Source organism: Protopterus annectens, chromosome 9.part0 (genome assembly GCF_019279795.1).
Source record: "Protopterus annectens isolate FY-2018-M chromosome 9.part0, PAN1.0, whole genome shotgun sequence".
NCBI lineage: Eukaryota > Metazoa > Chordata > Ceratodontiformes > Protopteridae > Protopterus > Protopterus annectens.
In genome coordinates this window covers 1,866,083,299-1,866,106,247 of record NC_056743.1, presented here as the reverse complement: position 1 = coordinate 1,866,106,247, position 22,949 = coordinate 1,866,083,299, and the positions used below count along the sequence as shown (strand labels likewise).

General features: G+C 40.7%; 1 protein-coding gene across 1 annotated transcript in view; it reads left to right on the top strand.

The window, feature by feature from the left end:
• The window catches only part of LOC122810812 (adhesion G protein-coupled receptor E1-like), a 447,985-nt gene that overhangs the window by 301,822 nt on the left and 123,214 nt on the right, over window positions 1-22,949 (top strand). The window lies entirely within an intron of this gene.

Below are 22,949 nucleotides of genomic sequence, written 5' to 3'. Positions count from 1 at the left end.
GATTCCAGGTCTTTCCGTACCTACACGACTAGCTCCTCTCAGCCACCACCAGGCATCAACTTCTCCAGGCCAGGGATTACACTCTACGTCTCTGCGGCCAGTTAGGGATTTCAGTGAACTTCGAAAAGTCTTCCTTATCACCTTGCCAATCTATTACCTTTATAGCTGCAGATCTAGACACTAGTCTGATGTCAGCAAACCTACCAAACCAAAGAATCCTGGATATCCAAAACCATGTTCGGATCATCCTATTCATCAAAAAGGTACAAGCCAGGTTGGTTCTAAAAGTGTTAGGGCTTATGTATGTATATATATATTTTTATATTTTATAATTTTATATATATTTTATATATGTTTGTATATGTATGTATATATGTATATATATCTATGTATATGTATGTATATATGTATTTATGTATGTATATATATATATATTTTTATATTTTTATATATAATTTTTAACATTTATATACACATACATTCAAAGTAGATATAAACAGTGTGTAGGCAGTAAAAGGGTATATAGCAAATTAGTATTTATGAAGACTAATTGAGGTGAAAAATTAACGAAATTAAAACTTTTTTTACGTTCATAGATGAGTAGTACACTCATGGGCCTGGAGCCTTTACAAGCCTATCCCAAATGTATAACCCTATTATCGTGCCACCTACCCTTACTTAACAATGCCTCTGTGCTCGGCTTGAGCTCAGAGACATCAGATTGGAAGCAGTGCTTCGTGACGTAGTTACAAGTTGTGATAATTACCGAATATGCTTTCATTTTATAACTGAATCAGGGTTGGAACATGGCCAGGGCTGTGTGGTGCTTTAATTTTATTTACAATATATTGACTGTCGTAGAGCCTTAATGTGTATGGACCATCGTTTGGCTCAGTCAAGGAAAAGAAGAATATCAAGTAGCAATAAGCAATGCAGAGAAGTAGAAAATACAATATGTAACAAGAAAAGTGTCAGAATGTACATGACGGTATTACAAAGAAATTGCTAGTTCTAATAAGGGGTTTAGTATTTAACAGTAAGCAAATGGTCAGTATCAATATGTGGTTTTAGGAGCAGGCCTAATGTAGATCACTAGGGGAATATTATCATAGTGGGATGACAACCTCTTATCTCTTTTGCATTGACAAAGTTGGGTGGTCTGAGCCTTCCCTGATCACATTTTGAGTCTTGCTGATCTCATCCAGTTTTCCTTTAATTTCATACAATTATTCCATGATGCTTCTTAATGCTGTTCAGGCCCTTCAGTAGTTGAAGTGCATCCTGGGAAGCAGTTCAGCTTAAGGCCGAGGAACAATTCTGGACTGGATGTCAGTCCTTTACATGGTGTGTATATTTGACTTGCAGACACAGTCACTGACACATGAAATTGGTTACCTTTGAGCATCTTTGATTATTGACAGTTCACATCTCTGTATATCACTGAGATGTGGGAGAAAACTAGATACTCTTGAGAAAACCTATGTGTACAGACGGAGGTCATGCTGATTTCACACATGAAGCATGCCAGGTGGAAACTAAACTGAATTACCTAAGACTGACACAGTAATTCAGTTCTTAATAAGAATTTACACGCAATTTGGTTGATGTTGTAACTAGATAGGCTTTGTAGAGGTTTTTGCTCATTCATGTTGCTTGTTTTATCCATATCAGGATTGCAGGCAATCAAACTTGTCCCAGCAAGCAGTGGATATAAGGCAGGAAACGGCACCTTATGGGATACCATTTCATCTCAGACTCACTCAAGCACTTACCTACTATGTATTCAACTAGAGACTGAGTATTGCCACTTCACATACCTGCATGTCTTTAGTATGCAGGGGAACGGAAGTCCCTAACAAAGCACCCACTCCGACATTGGGAGCACATGCACACTGTAGATGAAGTTCTTTGAAATGTGGCTTTCTTACCGCTGTGCCTTGGGGTCTACCTTGTCTATTTCCTTATTGATTTTTTGCTGTTCTGAATGCATTATTCGGTGGCACAGTGGTGAAGCGATTAGTTGTCACATCAGAGCAAAAGGTCCTCTGGTTTGATTCTCAGCTGGTCTGCCTTCTGTGCCGAGTCTGCATGCCCACCCTATGTTAGTGCGTGTTTACTCCAGGTGATCCGGTTTCCTTCCACATTCCAAAGACATGCATCTGGAGCATTTCTCCCCGTGCCTCCATTGAAAATTGATTCCGTCCCATTCATAATGGGTCTAATGAGTGATGAGTACAGTGGAACAATTAACTATTTTTGTTCTGGATGAAAAGCCCTTGGTGATGAGATGTGCCACATAGAAGGATTTCCTGACTGTTGTGGCAATGTGGTTATTGAGGGTGAGACCACTGTCCACCTGTGTCCATAAGTCTCTTATCACACTTTCGGTGTTTAGTGTACTTCCACCTATGTGGTAATTCATGGGTACATGTTTTTTCCTAAAGGGGATAACTATACATTTCTTGGCATTCAGCTTGAGCCCATGGCTCTGGCACCAAGCATCTGTTTCTGTAATGCCCTTTTGCAGAGTATCCATATCATTTGGGGATTCAATTATGGCTCCCAGTTTGCAGTCATCTGCAAACTTTGTTAGCCAGAGTCCCTTAGTGTTGGCCTGTACTTCAGAGAAGTAGATGTCAAACAAGAGCGGTCCCAGGACTGAAACCTGAGGTGCTCCACTTGTCACTTGTCTGGTGCTGGATTAGGAGTCAGCTACTGTTAGAGTGGGTTCTGTCAGTAAGCCATTTGGCAACCCATCGAGTCATGTATGGATTAATGCCCAGCTTAGTAAGTTTATCTATGATTCCAGAGTATGGGGTGGTGTCAAAGGCCTAGGTGAGTTCCAGATCGGCTGTGTGGACTGTCTTACCCTCATCCACGGCTCTGGAGACTCATTCAAAGAAGTCAATTAGGTTCAGGAGATGAGATCAGAGTGGAATGGGAATAGCATTGGACAGACACTAGCACAGAGGGGGTAGTCTAAATTGGAACAGGCTGACCTGAGGGGAAATAATAAGAGCCATATCGACAGTCTTCATAGAGGCCGCAGAAATCTGGACAGTGTGTTTGCAGAAGTGCAAGGTAATGGAAATAAAACAAGTGTAGTATCCTTGTATGGAATGACGTGGCAGAAAAAATTCTATGGAACTACAATTGCCCGCTGCTTAAAATTCCCTTTTTTGGAGTTTCAAATTTTTTTTTTTATGTCCCTGTCTCAGATATGTAGTGTTTTATGGCCAAGTCATTGATTTTGTCAGCTTTACCTGAGTGGGATATTGTATCAAATGTCTTAGCCAGGTCCAGGTTGGTGTTCCTGTGAGCACAGTTTACCCTATGTGCATTGCCTTAGTGACTTTCATAAAGTCTAACCAGTTACGTAGACATAGCTTTCTCAAATCAGCTAAACCGAGTTTGGCCCAGTGTCTTTGAACAGAACATTTCCCTGTGAATTCAGTCTGTTGCTTTCCATATTAGACTATTCAGACTAATAGGCTTGTAGTTTCTGGGATCATTTCATTCACGTCATAAGACTGTTTGCTGGTGAAACACTGTAGTATGTTTGCAATGTGACTCATGTTGGCAGTGTGCATACAGCCAATCGTGGCCCTATTGTTAAGCCTGGCAAATGGCACATCAACGTCTGTACAATCGGACATACCTGCGACTACCAAAGGTTTGATTTAACCTGGGTCAACATTAGTTTAGGACCTGGCATTTTTCCACATGTTGCCAGTAGTGACAAAGTATACAGCTTCCTTATGTTGCATCTTGACATTTTTTTAATCCCTCTTGAGGCATAGCAACACCGACAGTGGAACCACAGATCTCAACACCTCTGAAATTGTTTTAGCTGTTACTGCCATTTACCTTTTATCATGCACATCATTATTTAAGGAAATGCAAATTGCATTTAGTCTAAAGCCTCAGACACTAACACATGCTGGGCCACTGTCTCCAGACACAGGCATATTCTTCACTTGCTTTCAGTTTCCTGCTGTGAAGTACTATTCAAAGAGCATTAATCTGCTGAGAAAGCATTTACTACACAACTACATATGCAGCTTAGGGTAAAATGATAAATAGTCAAGAGGTGTTAGCAGTCCTTCAACCCCTGACTGTGCTGAATGCCTTGAAGTGAAGACAAGTTCTCCTTTCTTTATAGTTATCTGTCTCCAATTGAGTATTTACACATGAAAGACCTCTCTCACCTAACTGTCTCCCTGGTATTCAATCCTTTCAGAGTCACCTTACCTGGGTAGTTGTCTGTCTTTATCATTTAGTTATTTCTCAGTCACCTTGGCTTTATTGTTGTCTGTCTCCACTGGAATATTTCCACATGAAAGACCTTTCTCACCTTCCTAAATGGCTTCTTAGTATTCAGTCCTTTCTGATTCAGGTTCACTTGATAGTTGTCAGTCTCTGCTTTTTTAATTTAACATAAATGCTATATCTCCCATATGAAAAGGCTTTCTCAACATTTATTTAACAGATTTTAGCAAACAATTATAAAAACAAAGTGATTTATATTCATTGGTTTAGTAGTGTTCCCTAATAGGGACTCACAATTCTCATGGAAAGACACAATGTAAAGTAAGAGACATCAGATTGGAAGCAGTGCTTGGTGACGTAGTTACAAGTTATGATAATTACCGAATATGTTTTCCTTACATAACTTAATAAGGGTTGGTACATGGGCATAGACAATTCACTTTGAGACACTGTTTGAGGTTTTGTTAAGAGACATGAGCAGGACACAGCTGTCTCCACCCACATCCCCCTTGATGACCATGTCCATCCTCCCCTGGCAGTGACATCAAAAAACATAATTTCATGTAACCAAGGAAATAACTCAGGATTTGTATTGAACATTGGAAAACATTTAGAGGGTGTAATACATTATATACTTTGCTCTATTGAGTTACACTTGTAAGAGAAGGATTGGTCCTGATGGCTACCGTGTCCGGCTAAAAGATAATGAAAGGCTCCACTGCCATGATAGCCTGTAGTTTGAAGTACTTCGAGCTGAAGTGACTGCCAAAGGAGCATGTAGTTCAGAAAACCTAGTAGCCGAAGTAAATGACAAAAGAAAGACAGTCTTCCAAGAAAAATATTTTATATCTGCAGAAGCTGCTGGTTCAAATGGAGGTAGGATGAGTTTAGCCAGCACCAAATTGAGTTCCCATGTAGGATTCTGCTTTCTCCTGGAAGGCCTTACATTTTTGGCCCCTCTGAGCTACTGCTTCAGCAGGGGATGAAAAAAGAGCGGAGGATCTGCTTTGTAATGATCCGAGATGGCAGAGGCATGGATTCTTATTGAAGAATAATATAGGTCCTTGTGAAACACCTCAGTCAACTATTGCAAAATCTGAGGAATATTGTGCTTTGGTGAGTCTATTCCTTGTGCTTGGTTCCAAGCAACAAATATCTTACATTTTTCAAATTTAAGATTGCAATAACACTAGGCCTGCTGTACTCAAAAATAACGTCCTTCACAGGTTTAGTGAGATATGTGATTGGTGAAATTAGTTGATTCACCATGCTGCAAAATTCAGAGTTTGGCACTGAGTGTGCATAGTTTGATAGTTCTGCAGAGACAGTAGGTGAGCTATTTGAGGCAAGTACCATGGAGCATTGTGTCACATATTCCTTAGACATGGGTACCATTGTTGGCAAGGCGAGTCGAGCAACCATCATCATATTTGTTTTTTCCTGTCTGACTTATAGTAATACCTTGGAGAGTAGAGGCAAAGGGATAAAGGCATACACTGTTTATTCCAGCTGAAGCATAGATCATCCACTTTCCATGCTTTTTTGGGATGAGTTCTTGTGCAGATTTTTTCTAAATGATAGTTTTGGGAAAAGGAAAATAGATGTACGTCTGGGCTTCACCATTTTTGTGTTTATGTGATGAAGACTTTGGATTCCAGTTTCCAGAATTCCAGAATTTTTCTAAATGATAGTTTTGGGAAAAGGAAAATAGATGTACGTCTGGCATACACCATTTTTGTGTTTACGTGAAGAAGACTTTGGGTTCCAGTTTCCATATGTGCATGTCCATAAGATTTCTGCTTTGGTTGTCTGCCAGAGTTTTTGGCTTTCTTGGGAGGCATTGATCGTGAACATGAATTTGTTAAGTAAAGGTTGTGTTCCTCAAGGCCATGGCTGGTCTGCAAAGGGGGCAGGAGTGGGTACCCCCTGCTTGCTTATGTACCACATAATGGTATTCTTTTCAGTCTTTATCAGTAGTTGTCCTGGATGAAGGAAGTCCTTAAAGGCTGACACAGCATTCTGTACAGCTGGCACTTCTTTCTAGGTTGATATGTAGACGCAATTGGTTTGTGCTACATTTGCCTACAATGCATCTCCCGGTCAGATGGGCCCCCCCAAGCATAGCGTGAAGCGTGTTATGTTAAGGTTTGGGTGGCATTGGGTACAATGAATGACGGTCCCTTGTTTTGGTGACATGTGTCAGCACACTAAAGGAAGTCTTGTTGCAATCAGGGGATGAGAGGACAGGTGTTTTGTGCTAAGCGGTTGACAGCTGTGGTGAGAACTGAATTCATTAAATGATAGCCAATTACGTTTCAGTCTTCCTCTCTTTCACAAAGCAGCTGATTTGGCGTAGTGGTATGTTGCTCTGACTGTTTTGCACATGGACCTTGGCAGTAAAATGTATGGTGGTAACACAGCATTTTTCTTTCACAAAGCAGGTGATTTGGCATAGTGGTATGTTGCTCTGACTCTTTTGCACAGGGACCTTGGCAGTAAAATGTATGCTGGTAACACAGCATTTTATTCTAGCAACTGTCCTAGATTATACAAGCCATGTTTAATGGGTCACTAGTTTTTGGCCTTATGACCTTCCACCCAATAAATTTGGCTTTTCCCAGATTGCTTGTGCTGCGAAGTTGAGATGCAGTTGAGTATTGAGTAGATTTTACAAGGAGCTGAGAGCTGCAGGTGAAGAGAAGTTTAGTGCTGCTTATGCTAAGTCAGCAATACCACTATGCCAAGTTGTCTACTTACTTTTGATGCAGACGGTTGTTGGTTCAACTCCCACAAGGGGTGAATGCTACCGTACTGAAAAAGTTAAAGGAACACTCCGGGCTCAGTCACAATTTTACTCAACCACAAGTATTCTTTATTCCCTGTAAACTGATCCCAGCCATCAGCAATTACAAAATACACGAACAAGTTGGTCACTAGTACATTTCTGCCTTTCCCTAGCGTAGGGCTGGAAAGCCCATCCCCCATTCTTTGCTATCGCATTCTTTCTGGTGTAATTGGTCTCTACCTTGATGACGTACCTTCGACATAGTTAAAACAGTAGTTCCCTCTCCAGCTGATCCTCCAACACTGTGACATCACCATTAGCTCGCTCAGCCCTTATTACAGCGTGAATTGTTGCGGAACTATTTTCCATTGACTGCTTCAGTCCGGATTTTTTTTTTTAATTCCACATTAATAAGCCGATCGATATACTGTAGGCGATCGTCTTATTACAGCTAGAGATGTACAGCCCGCCAAATGTAAGCTAAAAAGAAATACTACTTCTTTTTCGTACAATGGTTTTCTTGCTTTTTCAAAATATTAGGAATTATGACATTCACCATTCTTAAGATTTGTGACTAGTTTATGCATTAGAAAAATTCAGTGGTGGTTCCTAAATTCAGTCCTTTCAGTTTCCAGGGAGGTTTTTTTGCAAAGGAGATTCACTGTTGGCTAAATCAGCTATCCCTTAGTTTGGGTCTCCATTTCTGTTGTCCAATACCTTCTTGGTCTGTAGTCACAGATGCACCACATTTGGCACTGGGGAGCTGTATCCAAAGGGGTGAAAGTTCAAGGTTTGCACAACCATCAGAACAAATAAAAGGAGATAAACATCAAGGAAATGATTGCATTACTGAATGCTGTCAATTCTCTAAACCATTTCTGGACACAAGCTGTCTGTTGGGAATAACAGACAACACCAGTGTCATGTAGTCATAATCTTATTTGCAGATTAGTAATGCTACTACAGTTCAGTCTATTCATACAAACTACCTATATTCCTTCAAAGCAGACTTTTGTGGCAGACAAACTGAACATGACCAGGATGGAGCCTTATAAATGAAGCTACACCCTGGGTTCTTCCAGGAAAAAAAGCTACATATAGACAAACTAACATACATTACACAGATTTTAGCAAACAATTATAAAATCACAGTTATTATATCCTATGGTCTAGTAGTCTTCCCTAATAGGGACTCACAATTCTCATGGACAGACACAATGTAAAGTAAGAGATATCACATTGGAAGCAGTGCTTGGTGACATAGTTACAAGTTAAGATAATTACCGAATACGCTGTCATTTTATAACTTAATTTGGGTTGGTACATGGGCATAGGCAATTCACTTTGAGATACTGTTTGAGGTTTTGTTTATATACTTTTGTAATACTGTTGGATTATATACTTTGGCAACTAATCCCTGGTTTTGCCAGTTCCCATAATTGTTCTCATTCCTTAGTATTTACTGTCTTTATATGACTATCTCTGCTTTTCCCTGTTCCCATAATTGTCCTCATTCCTTAGTATTTACTGTCTTTATATGACTGTCGCTGCTTTTCCCTGTTCCCATAATTGTCCTCATTCCTTAGTATTTACTGTCTTTATATGACTATCTCTGCTTTTCCCCTGTTCCCATAATTGTCCTCGTTCCTTAGTATTTACTGTCTTTATATGACTATCTCTGCTTTTCCCTGTTCCCATAATTGTCCTCGTTCCTTAGTATTTACTGTCTTTATATGACTATCTCTGCTTTTCCCTGTTCCCATAATTGTCCTCATTCCTTAGTATTTACTGTCTTTATATGACTGTCTCTGCTTTTCCCTGTTCCCATAATTGTCCTCGTTCCTTAGTATTTACTGTCTTTATATGACTATCTCTGCTTTTCCCCTGTTCCCATAATTGTCCTCGTTCCTTAGTATTTACTGTCTTTATATGACTATCTCTGCTTTTCCCTGTTCCCATAATTTTCCTCGTTCCTTAGTATTTACTGTCTTTATATGACTATCTCTGCTTTTCCCTGTTCCCATAATTGCTCTCGTTCCTTAGTATTTACTGTCTTTATATGACTATCTCTGCTTTTCCCTGTTCCCATAATTGTCCTCATTCCTCAGTATTTACTGTCTTTATATGACTATCTCTGCTTTTCCCTGTTCCCATAATTGTCCTTGTTCCTTAGTATTTACTGTCTTTATATGACTATCTCTGCTTTGCCCTGTTCCCATAATTGTCCTCGTTCCTTACTATTTACTGTCTTTATATGACTATCTCTGCTTCTCCCTGTTCCCATAATTGTCCTCATTCCTTAGTATTTACTGTCTTTATATGACTTTCTCTGCTTTTCCCTGTTCCCATAATTGTCCTTGTTCCTTAGTATTTACTGTCTTTATATGACTATCTCTGCTTTGCCCTGTTCCCATAATTGTCCTCGTTCCTTAGTATTTACTGTCTTTATATGACTATCTCTGCTTTTCCCTGTTCCCATAATTGTCCTTGTTCCTTAGTATTTACTGTCTTTATATGACTATCTCTGCTTTTCCCAGTTCCCATAATTGTCCTCGTTCCTTAGTATTTACTGTCTTTATATGACTATCTCTGCTTTTCCCTGTTCCCATAATTTTCCTTGTTCCTTAGTATTTACTGTCTTTATATGACTATCTCTGCTTTTCCCTGTTCCCATAATTGTCCTCATTCCTTAGTATTTACTGTCTTTATATGACTGTCGCTGCTTTTCCCTGTTCCCATAATTGTCCTCGTTCCTTAGTATTTACTGTCTTTATATGACTATCTCTGCTTTTCCCTGTTCCCATAATTGTCCTCATTCCTTAGTATTTACTGTCTTTATATGACTATCTCTGCTTTTCCCCTGTTCCCATAATTTTCCTCGTTCCTTAGTATTTACGGTCTTTATATGACTATCTCTGCTTTTCCCTGTTCCCATAATTTTCCTCGTTCCTTAGTATTTACCGTCTTTATATGACTATCTCTACTTTTCCCTGTTCCCATAATTGTCCTCGTTCCTTAGTATTTACTGTCTTTATATGACTATCTCTGCTTTCCCCTGTTCCCATAATTGTCCTCGTTCCTTAGTATTTACTGTCTTTATATGACTATCTCTGCTTTCCCCTGTTCCCATAATTGTCCTCGTTCCTTAGTATTTACTGTCTTTATATGACTGTCTCTGCTCTTTATGTGGACACCATTAACAGAATTTAACTTAATACTCTATAGGAAAAAAAATAAACAAGGGAACGCCTGCCAAGGATGAAAAAATGTAGTAACTCCTGAATAGATAGCAGCACTAACAATTAAAGTGTTGGACATTTAGGATAACCTTTGCTGATGTAGATAAACGGCTTAACACAGTTGTTCTAATATGTAAACTTTGACATTGCTACTAGTCATACATGAATGTTTGTGTCACATGTTAGCATATTCTCAGAGAAAGGATTCTTCAAATAACAACAGCCATACCTTCTCTAGACCAACACAAATGGACAAAATGCAGACATGGGTTCATAGGTTCATAGGTAGGTACTAGGCTATCAGCCCAAGAGCCTAAGTAAGCCTAGCCAACAAGGTTCCCTGGCTTATGACGCCCAAGAAAGCTATTTTTCCGTACCACTATTGAGCAGAAACACAGACATGATCCCTGGGGTGTATTTCCTATTTCCCATCCACTCATCAAGATTTTTCTTGAAGAGTGCTAATGAAGAACTTTGCTTGACATAGATGGGTAGCCTGTTCCAGAGTATGGGAAGTCTCTGGGAGAGGAATCTATCCCTCCAGCATGTCCTGTTCATTGTGGTGACAAGGTTTAAGTCCCTAGAGCGTCTAGCTCAGAGGGATTGGGATTTCTTTAGGTGTAGCATTTCCAACAGCTCTGGGTTTGACAAAGCTTTATATGTTAGGCAGAGATCACCTCAGAGTAGGCGATATGCTACGGAGTAAAGCTGGAGTTGTTTGAGATGGTCAGTGTAGGGCATTTGTTTGAGGCCAGTAATCATCTTTATGAGGTATTTCTGTAGCCTTTCCAGCTGCTGCAGATGTCTTGTGAGGTACATTCCAAAAGGGGAATTGTACTCTATAATGGGTCTAATGAGTGTCGAGTAGAGGGGGACAATGACCTCTTTTTTCCTGGATGAGAACCCTTTTATGATGAGGTGTGCCACATAGAAGGACTTCCTGACTACTGTGGCGATGTGACTATCAAACAAGAGACTACTGTCCACCTGGGTCCCAAGGTCTCTTATCACACATTCAGTGTTAAGTAGATTGCTGCCTATGTGGTAGTTCATGGGTACAAAGTTTTTACCAAAGAGGATGACACTGCACTTTTTGGCATTGAGCCTGAGGCCATGGCTCTGACACCAGGCATCTGTCTCTGCAAGGCCCTTCTGTAGGATGTCTACATCATTTGGGGACTTGACTATGGCTCCTAGTTTGCAGTCATCTCCGAACTTCATTAGCCAGAGGCCTTCTGTGTTAGCCTGTACTTCAGAGAAGTAGATACCAAACAGGAGAGGTCCCAGGACTGAACCCTGTGGTACTCCACTTGTCACTGGTTTGAGGTCAGATTTGGAGTCTGTAACTTTTACAGTGTGGGTTCTGTCAGTGAGCCAGTTGGCAACCCATCTTGTGATGTAGGGATGTATACCTAGTTTAGTGAGTTTAACTATAATTCCAGAATGGGGGATGGTGATGAAAGCCTTGGCGAGGTCAAGATAGGCTGTGTGAACCACCTTACCCTCATCTACGGCTTTGGTGACTGCCTCAAAGAAGTCGATCAGGTTCAGAAGGCATGATCTGCCTTTCACAAACCCAAACAGGGTGGGATCCAGAGTTTGGAGTTTACCAATGTCTTTGTTTATAAGTTTCATGATGATACATTTCATGGCCTTGCTGATCAGGCTCGTCAGGCTAATAGGGAGATAGTTCTCGGGATCAGTGGTGGCTCCCCCTTTGTGGAGTGGGATAACTGCTGCTGCGTGCCATTCAGTGGTCACAAAGCCTGATGTGAGGCTATTATTGAACATGGTGCTTAGGTGGGGAGCCAGTTTGTTCTGAAGTTCATGTAAAACGCAGCCTGGGATGCTGTCCGGTCCCATGGATGCTGTGATTTTGGCTTTAGAGAATGCAGCTTTTACCTGCATAGTTGTGATTAAAGAGACTCTGCATTCTTCCTGTATAGATATGGGCCCTTTAGGGGGTGAGGGGGGTAAAGTTAGCACTGAACCTATCTGCCAGGATGTTGGTAATATCAGTTGGTTCTGTAATTTTCGTGCCATTGTGCTGTAACTCATAGCAGATCTGGGTGTTGCCATTGAGATTCTTGACATAGCTATAGAATTCTTTGTGGTTGCCCATAGAATTAGTGGTGATTTTGTTTTCGTAGCTAGCTTTGGAGGATCTTATAAGGGATCTCAGCTTCTTACTGAGGCTGACCAGGGAGCTCCTCCACTCCTCCAGATTTTGCTCTCTTTTGCAACAGTTTCTTCCTTCTGTTGTACAGTTTGTTTATGGCAGAGGACCACCAGATTTGCTTTCTTTTTTGGAGGATAGCATCTTGGTTCTGTTTGGGATAGCATGATCCATGCACTCATGTAAGTGCTTATAATGTGCAATTGTGTAGGATTCAGTAGTCGTAACTGTATTGTCCATCTTCATGGGTGTCATGAAGTTCACCACTTCTGTCTTAAGAAGCATGAAGTTGGCTTTGGAGAATTTTTTTACCATGGTTTCCTTAATGGGTGGTGGGGGCAGGATGTGGATATGTAGGGTAATTAGCTTATGGTCAGATCGGACAAATGTGGCGTTGACTTCAGGTGTGGAACACCGGTCACTCATGTTGGCAATGACTAGGTCTAGGTTATTGTTGCCCTGGTTGGAGTGTGGATAAGTTGATCCAGGGCATTGGAGTTTATGAATTCCAGAAAGCATTGAGCTAAGGAGTTGGTGCACAAATAGTTTTCCCAGTAAATGGTGGGGTAGTTGAAGTGGCCCATTATTAGGGTGTTTGGTTGAACCCTAATATTTTCCAGTACATCAAGAAAAGAGGAGTGGGAATCCTAGGGCATGGTGGGGGATCTGTAGCAAGCTTCAATTTGGATTGCAGTTTTGCTCAGAGTTAGTTGCACTTGGATAATCTCAGATGCATTATGCTGAGCAACTAGCCTTGAGGTGTGGATATCCTTAATGAATATGGACACACCTCCGCCTTTGGTGTTTCCGTCCAGGTTACATGGCTGAAAAGTGTGGTATGAGTTATAGCCTGGTAGTGCAGGGGTGCTCTCTGGAGCCTTGAAACAGGTCTTAGTCACTGCACAGATATTGATGTTCTCCATTTTAAGGAGTGCCTCGAGTGAGTGCATTTTGAGATTTAGACTTCTAGCATTGAGTAGCATTACCCTCAGTTTTTGCTTGCCTGTTCCTGTTACGGTGGTGAATTTGTCATTTGAACCTTGCCTAAAAAAGGCACTATAGTGGCGGTAAGAGCCCTAGCCAGTATCGGGAATCCCAGGGGCGACAGGTGCAGGCCATCTCTGGCAAAGCATCATGGTCTGTCGACCATGTCATCCCAAGAAGACAGATACTGGAGCCCCTTTGAATGACACCAGAAGCTTAGCCAATTGTTGAAGTCAATCATTTTGTCCTTGTACTGCGGTATCATTCTGGGCAATGGCAGAATACTACTCAGGGCTAGGGTCATACCTGCCTGGGCTGCAAGATCGGAAAGCTCTTCCATGTCTCTTTTCATGTAGTCCAGGGAGGTACATCTCAGGTCATTCACACCAACATGGACAATGATAGAGTCATATTTGTACTTGTTGTGGAGTGACCTGAGTGTGTGGGTTATGTAGTGGATCCTGGCACCTGACAGGCAGCTGACAGTAACCGTCTCCTTGTTTAGCCTGGTGAGTGGGACATCAGTGTAGCTGACTATAGAGTCATCTATGACTAGTGTGTTGGGTATGTTGTTTTGCCTTATTGGCTGTGGTTGAGTGGCACACTGAGTCTGTGGGCTATGTGTCATTTAGGTTGTGTTGGGGGGAATGGAGGTTGCTTGCATTTCTGCTTTGGAGGTCTCTGTTGCTTAGACAGATTATTATTGAGAACCTCCACAAATGTTTTTGTGTTACTATGTGTGGATTTTGGTGGTGTAGATTTAGTGAGGCAATGTGATGAGTGTGGTGTGGTACAAATGTTTACCTTCTGCTTTTGACTGTCAAGTTCAGTCTTGGTTGGAGATAGTTTACCTCCAGTTTGGCTAGATAAGTGCATCTCTCACAGGTTGTAGTGTTGGGTGGTAGGAGGAAAGTGTTGTCTGTATACATGAGGCAATTTCTACATTGCCGCAAGATGCCCAGATTCATCAGGTAGACAGGAGAGAACACTGGGAGCTGACCCTTGGACATGCCTGAATAAAAAACTATTTTCGGCTAGATAAGTGAGGAAAGTGAGTACAAGAGCTGTTTTTTCTCTAAGCAAGTGAGAAAAGTAAGTACAGAAATGTTTTCCTCTAGGTAATGAGGAAGGTTGAGTGTTATAGTAATTAGTAGCTTATTTAGTGCTTACAAGTTCTGAACAAGTGCTAAGCACGAATAAGCAAATTTAAGTGCTAAAACTAAGAATCTGTAACTGACTAGATGAGCTACAGAACAGAAACAAGTGCAAATGCAGGCTTTCAAATCAGAAAGTTGAGAGAGATGGAAAAGATTGCCCAAACAGCCAATAACTACAATTTCTGGGCCAAAACCACTCCTTATGTGGTAGACAGGTTACCTAGTGCTTACCACTCCCACTGATGAGCTAGAAGGCTTCCTTCCAACACAGAAAGGCTTGGGGGGCTCAGAAGCTTACATACAGTCCTGGATACAGCAAATCTGTATCTGGACTATACTAGTTACAGGAAAGGTAGGAAATAGGCTTACAGTATATGTTTTTTTTTTTTGTTTTTTTTTTTACAGAAAAGTAGCTATATCAGGTAATGTTATCTGAAAGGTAAGTCAGCACAACTGTTAAAATATTAAATGGCAAAGAAAATTCACACATCATCACGGGGTTAGTATGACAGTCAGAAAATGAATGCAACTGCAATAGTCAAAAAGCAGTATCTGAAGTCAATGAATTCAAGCAGTAGCCCCAGCTCTGCTACAACTGCATTATCACCAGTTTGTTTTATATCATGCAGATTAATATCTATGGATACTGTGAATGTATAAATCAGTTTGCAACTCCTCTTTCTTGAATAACACAATCTGCTTGAACTCCTGGGCAGGTAAACATCATACGAGGACCTACATGTCGCCATGCACATGCCCTAGCAGTACAAGAACAAGTATTGTAAAGTGGGACTTACTAAGAGTTTGCACTTGTGCACAAATAATTGGGTGCCACATTGTGGTACACTTATAGAGGGTGTGTCAGGAAGACTAAACCTACAAATGAAGTTTGAGAATACTTTGATTTACTTAGGATATGAACTTTAAAAAAACATTTTGTAATATATATTTAACAGGTAAACCTGCCTTAAAAAATGTAAGTATTGTGAAGCACATGAAAAAAAAAACTAATGAAGTAGATATTTGTAAATATATGAAACACATAATGCCACCAATTTAAAAATGTATCAAAAGACAATTACAGCTCACAAAAGAAAGGGAATAGCATACTCCTGTATTGCATATATTTGTTCTTACTGTGACATGAATTCTTAAGTTAATTGTTGCAAATATCACATGATAAATATAAACTTATTAATGTCAAGGCTTGATTATTTGTGTTCCACTTTCTGTGCTCTATACCCTGCTCTGTATGTGGCAGATACTCTTAATCTTGTAAGTAGTTCATGTTAATCCTATTTATTCAAGGTTCACAACTAGATAGAGTGATGTCTCTGTGAAGCTAGGGATCCCTAATGTCCACATTTTCATGGTATAAGACCATAGAGTTGAGAAATTATCACATGCACAGCAATTTCCTTTTCTCACTCTCTCTTTCTCTCTCTCTCTCTCTCTCTCTCTGTCTCTCTCTTGTTGGCTTCATACTTTGCTCAAAGCTTGGCATTTTGCCTTGGTGGCTGTCAGAGGTCACTAGCAGTGAACAGTAGTTCAACTCCGAAGACAAACATTAATTTTCTAACTTGGTATGCCATCATTGAGACTGGCACCATTGCACTGTGATCAGCAGTCTGAACAGTACTAAGATAAGCCTTCAGTGAGACTGGCACCAGTGCACTGCCATCAGCACTCTTTACAGTACTGAGAGAAACCATCAATGAGACTGGCACTGGTGCACTGCCATCAGCACTCTGTATGAAACCATCAATGAGACTGGCACTGGTGCACTGCCATCAGCACTCTGGAAAGTACTGAGAGAAACCATCAATGAGATTGGCACTGCTGCACTGTGATCAGCACTCTGTATGAAACCATCAATGAGACTGGCACTGGTGCACTGCCATCAGCACTCTGTACAGTACTGAGAGAAACCATCAATGAGACTGGCACTGCTGCACTGTGATCAGCACTCTGAAAAGTACTGAGAGAAACCATCAATGAGACTGGCACTGCTGCACTGCCATCAGCACTTTCTACATTACTGAGAGAAGCCATCAATGAGACTGGCACTGGTGCACTGCCATCAGCACTCTGAACAGTACTACATTCTCAATTGGAGGAGGTGGAGCTAGAGTGGCAAATTCGCACTATGGCATATGTGCTACCAGGGCTTAATGAGCAAGTCTCTTTAAAATGTCTCCTTAAAATTAAAGCCTTGAAAAGGTGACATTTATTCTTATATATAATTGTAAGTTTATAACAAGTGAAGGGATTTTAAAAAGTAAGGAAGTTAAACCTACGTTCCTATGATTTGATTTCCATTTCCATATTGGTTATTAAATTAATTTTTTATTAATTTTTGAGAATATCTATATGAGGGGGGTTGTGCAAAAGAGTACTTGGTAGAATAGGCATACGTCCCTGTATTTTTCAGTGTTAATTATACAGGTAACATTTGTACAATTGTATATTTAATGGTCAGATGTTTATTTAGCTTGTTATGGTTATTGTATAATATAATTTTAATATTTGTTTATTATTAAGCTTTGTGTATGTGAATGAAACACAATATGTAGGTTCAGCAATGATTGGTTCTTTAAGAAAATGGTTTTGAAAGGTTTTAATAGTAGTTAGTCATATGGCCAATTAAGACGTCAGCAGTTAATTGGTATTTAAAGTTTATATTGATACCCTGTTACCAAATCAAGTGTGTAAATAAAGAGTCCGTTTTTAGTAGTCCACTCGTTTTTTGTTTTTGTTTACTAGTTTAAGTGATTTTTTCGTTGTTGAGTACTGAGAGAGAAGCCATCAATGAGACTGGCACCAGTGCACTACCATCAGCACTCTGTACAGTACTGAGAGAAGCCATCAGTGAGCATGACACCAGTGCACTGCCATCAGCACTCTGAACAGTACTGAGAGAAGCCATCAATGAGACTAGCACTGGAGCACTGGCATTAGCACTCTGTAAAGTACAGAGAGAAGCCGCCAATGAGACTGGTACCAGTGCACTGCCATCAGCACTCCGAACAGTACTGAGAGAAGCCATCAACGAAATTGGCACTGGTGCATTGCCATCAGCACTCTGAACAGTACTGAGAGAAGCCATCAATGAGACTAGTACCAGTGCACTGCCATCAACACTTTGAACTGTACTGAGAGAAGCCATCAATGAGACTGGTACCAGTGCACTGCCATCAGCACCCTAAACAGTACTAAGAGAAGCCATCAGTGAGACTGCACTGGTGCACTGCCATCAGCACTCTGAACAGCACTGAGAGAAGCTATCAGTGAGACTGTCACTGGTGCACTGCTGGCAGCACTCTGAACAGTACTGAGAGAAGCCATCAATTAGACTGGCACTGGTGAACTGCCATCAGCACTTTGTACATTACCGAGAGAAGCCATCAATGAGACTGGCACTGGTGCACTGCCATCAGCACTCTGAACAGTACTGAGAGAAGCCATCAATGAGACTGGCACCAGTGCATTGCCATCAGCACTCCGAACAGTACTGAGAGAGAAGCCATCAATGAGACTGGCACCAGTGCACTACCATCAGCACTCTGTACAGTACTGAGAGAAGCCATCAGTGACCATGACACCAGTACACTGCCATCAGCACTCTGAACAGTACTGAGAGAAGACATCAATGAGACTGGCACTGGAGCACTGCCATCAGCACTCTGTACAGTACAGAGATGGGCCATCAATGCGACTGGTACCAGTGCACTGCCATCAGCACTCTGAACAGTACTAAGACAAGCCGTCAATGAGACTGGCACTGGTGCATTGCCATTAGCACTCTGAACAGTAATGAGAGAAGCCATCAATAAGAATAGTACCAGTGCACTGCCATCAGCATTTTGAACAGTACTGAGAGAAGCCATCAATGAGACTAGTACCAGTGCACTGCCACCAGCACTCTGATCAGTACTGAGAGAAGCTGTCATTGAGACTGGCATTGGTGCACTGACATCAGCACTCTGTACAGTACAGAGATGGGCCATCAATGAGACTGGTACCAGTGCACTGCCACCAGCACTCTGATCAGTACTGAGATAAGCTGTCATTGAGACTGGCATTGGTGCACTGACATCAGCACTCTGAACAGTACTGAGAGAAGCCATCAATGAGACTTGTATCAGTGCACTGCCATCAGCCTCAGAACAGTACAGAGAGAAGCCATCAATGATACTGGCACCAGTGCACTGCCATCAGCACTCTGAACAGTACTGAGAGAAGCCATCAATGAGACTGGCACCAGTGCACTGGCATCAGCACTCTGAAAAGCACTGAGAGAAGCCATCAGTGAGACTGGCACTAGTGCACTATCATCAGCATTATGCACAGTACTGAGAGAAGTCATCAATGAGACTGGCACCGGTCGACTGCCATCAGCACTCTGTACAGTACAGAGAGAAGCCATCAATGAGACTGGTACCAGTGCACTGCCATCAGCACTCTGAACAGTACTGAGAGAATCCATCAATGAGACTGGCACCGGTGCGTTGCTATCAGCACTCTGAGCAGCACTGAGAGAATCCATCAGTGCAACTGGCACCAGTGCACTGCCATCAGAACCCTGAACAGTACTGAGGGGAAGCCATCATTGAGACTGGCACTAGTGCACTACCATCAGAACTCTGAACAGTACTGAGAGAAGCCATCAATGAAACTGGCACCAGTGCACTGCCATCAGAACCCTGAACAGTACTGAGGGGAAGCCATTAATGAGACTGACACCAATGCACTGCCATCAGATCTCTGAACAGTTCTGAGAGAAGCCATCAAAGAGACTGCACCAGTGCACTGCCATCAGCACTCTGTACAGTACAGAGAGAAGCCATCAGTGAGACTGGTACTGCCATCAGCACCCTGTACAGTACTGAGAGAAGTCATCAGCAAGCATTACACTGGTGTACTGCCATCAGCACTCTGAACAGTACTGAGAGAAGCCAACCATGAGACTGTCATTGGAGCACTGACATCAGCACTCTGAACAGTACTGAGAGAAGCCATCAATGAGACTGGCACCGGTGTACTGCCATCAGCACTCTGAACAGTACTGAGAGAAGCCATCAATTAGACTGGCACCAGTGCACTGCTATTAGCACTTTGAACTGTACTGAGAGAGGCCATCAGTGCAACTGGCACTGGTGCATTGCTATCAGCACTCTGAACAGTACTGAGAGAAGCCATCAATGAGACTGGCACTGGTGCACTGCCATCAGCACTCTGAACTGTACTGAGAGAGGCCATCAGTGAGACTGGCACCAGTGCACTATTGTCAGCATTATGCACAGTACTGAAAGAAGCCATCAATGATATTGGCACCGGTGGATTGTCATCAGCACGCTGAACAGCACTGAGAGAATCCATCAATGAGACTGGCACCAGTGCATTGCCATCAGCACTTTGAACAGCACTGAGAGAAGCCATCAGTGCAACTTGCACCAGTGCACTGCCATCAGAACCCTGAACAGTACTGAGGGGAAGCCATCAATGAGACTGGCACCAGTGCACTGCCATCAGAACCCTGAACAGTACTGAGGAGAAGCCATCAATGAGACTGGCACCAGTGCACTGCCATCAGAACTCTGAACAGTACTGAGAGAAGCCATCAATGAGACTGCCACTGGTGCACTGCCATCAGCACTCTGTACAGTACAGAGAGAAGCCATCAATGAGACTGGTACTGCCATCAGCACTCTGTACAGTACTGAGAGAAGCCATCAGTGAGCATTACACTAGTGTACTGCCATCAGCACTCTGAACAGTACTGAAAGAAGAATATGCACCTGTTGTTACCTGTCTCTGTGGCACAAAGTGTAAATGCAGTAAAGTTAGAGAAAAAGTGCAGCTAGTGCAGGTTCAAATCCAGACTACTGATACTTTTACTGATGGAGTCAGATTAATTATTTTCACAGATTTTTTATTATAAATTGAACAGCCTGACTCTGTGTGAAGAATGCGTTATCTATAGTCATTATGAATTCCTGTTACAAATGTTTTGTTGTTGGCAACTCAACCATTTATATTATTAATAATAACAAAATGTAATTTTCATGATGTGCAATATTGCATTTTATAAAGTATAAGAAAAGACAAATCATTAAAAAGATGAATATGGAAATATTTGTTAATATATTCTGCATATCTCTCATGCCATAATCATGACAGTAATACATTTACTTTAAGAATGTATAACTATTACTTGTATGTGGTATGTCAAAAATGAGTTTATGTAACATCATGTGTAGCTCCTTTCTCAAGAATTTTCATTACCTGAAGGTCTGATGATATGCAACAGAAATGCAAGCTACCATGTGGTAAACAAATGTTGAAAAGATTAATGTGTCAAGTTTACAAGTGCTATGTTCATTACTAGCTATACCCTTTAATTGATTATGTTCTTTTGCTTGATTTGTTTATTTGAATTTTCTGCATGTATGTGCCTCTTAGCAGCATCCACATACAGTTCAGATATGAAGGCAAAAATTCAAAAATGTAATTTGAGCTGCTGTCATGAGTGCAAATGAGACTGGCACCAATGGGCTTCTCTACTTTCAGCACTCTGAACAGTACTGAGTGAATAAAATGCACATATTAACTACCTACGTCTGTGGCACAAGGTGTAAATGCAGTGAATTTGGAGAAAGGGCAAAGGTAATGCAGGGTTTGAATTCAGTTTGCAGATAATTTTAATGAGTGCATCAGAAGAAATATTGTCACATAATTGTTATTAGGAATTTAACATAAAGTACAACTGACAATCTCAAATATCAAACTTCAGCACAACTATGAGTAATGATTGCTACATAAGTCAAATATAAGCCCTTATTTAAGAGTTCATTTTTAAATGGATAAATTTATTTTTTGTATTTTTTCTTTAAATATGCAGTTTCATTAAAGTTCAAAATAGTTTTATTGGTTTTAAAGGAAATATGTGTTTTAATAACTAATAAGCATCTGGGCTAATCATTTTATAATTGTTTTACCTTTGATTGGTATGTAAGGGTTTAAGAATTTTTGTACTTGTGATGCCTGAATAAGCAGTTTTGTGTCTGTGAAAGTTTTACTTATGAAATAAATAGTAACACTAATAGCTACTTGCTGTCCAGAGACTTGTTTTCTTTTGTTTTTTTTTTCATGCTTACTGTCTCTGAATTTATACCCAAGGTATTTCTGTAGTGAAAAAAACAGGGCACAGTAATGACAGTTCTGAGGGTGAGGACTAGATTCTCACTGTGCTCAAGCAGGATGAAGCTGCACCTTTGTTTTCCCTTACCTATACCCAATCATGCTGTCCACTAACATTTTGGGTCCATCACCATTCCTGTCTGTCTTTTATGTTATGTAAGTCTGTGGGTGCTCCCTAACCTACCTTACATCCCAGCCCTCTTATTCCTCAGCATCTTCCCCAACAGTCCTCTCACATTTTGCCGAAGTCTTGTCTGGGATATCTATCCATTTGTGTTATACAAATAAATACATCGTATGCATATCGGTATACCTAATGACATTTAAATGCACACAACCCATTTTTCAGGAGACTGACTACACTCCAGCTATACCTTGATTTATGGGCATGATTGCATATTTCAAATGATAATAAGCCTCACTGATAGATATATATATATATATATATATATATATATATATATATATATATATTCCTGACACGCTTGTTAAGGGAATGTTTTGCTGTAACAGATGTGCTGTGTGTCATCACATACTTAGGGGTAATCAATTTACTTTTAAACACTGCAATTACACAGTCACCTTTATGAGACACTTTGTCATTCAGCTTTAGTAGTATATGCTGCTGTTTGTTCATCATGTAAACGCTTTTATGGCTCTCAGATAAGATCAAAGAACATTTAGCAGCCATCAGAAATGTTAACATGAATAATGCATTAACTAAACATAGTATGAAATGCATAAACTTTCAGAAATTTCAGTACATTGTATTAGAGCAAGTAGATTCATTTTTGGGAATACTGATTTGTTTCTGGAATACAGAGAATTAAAATGGCAACTGCTCCTGAATGCAGGGATGACACCTGGTTTAAATGAGACTATAAATGTCAAATGTGCTTTAAAATGGTTTAATTAGTTTCTTCATTCTATGTCAGCCACATGCTCTCCCTTATCATTCTGCTTACACTTCATGTAATTTATGTATATTTGTGCACAGTTACTGGTTCAGTATAAAAATCTTTTAATTTTACTATTGGCAACTGTACAAGATATTTACTATTGTTTCATTGGTTACAGTACAACCACATGTCATTTTTCATCGTATGTAGATCTGACATTCCAGTACTGTGTGCATTCTA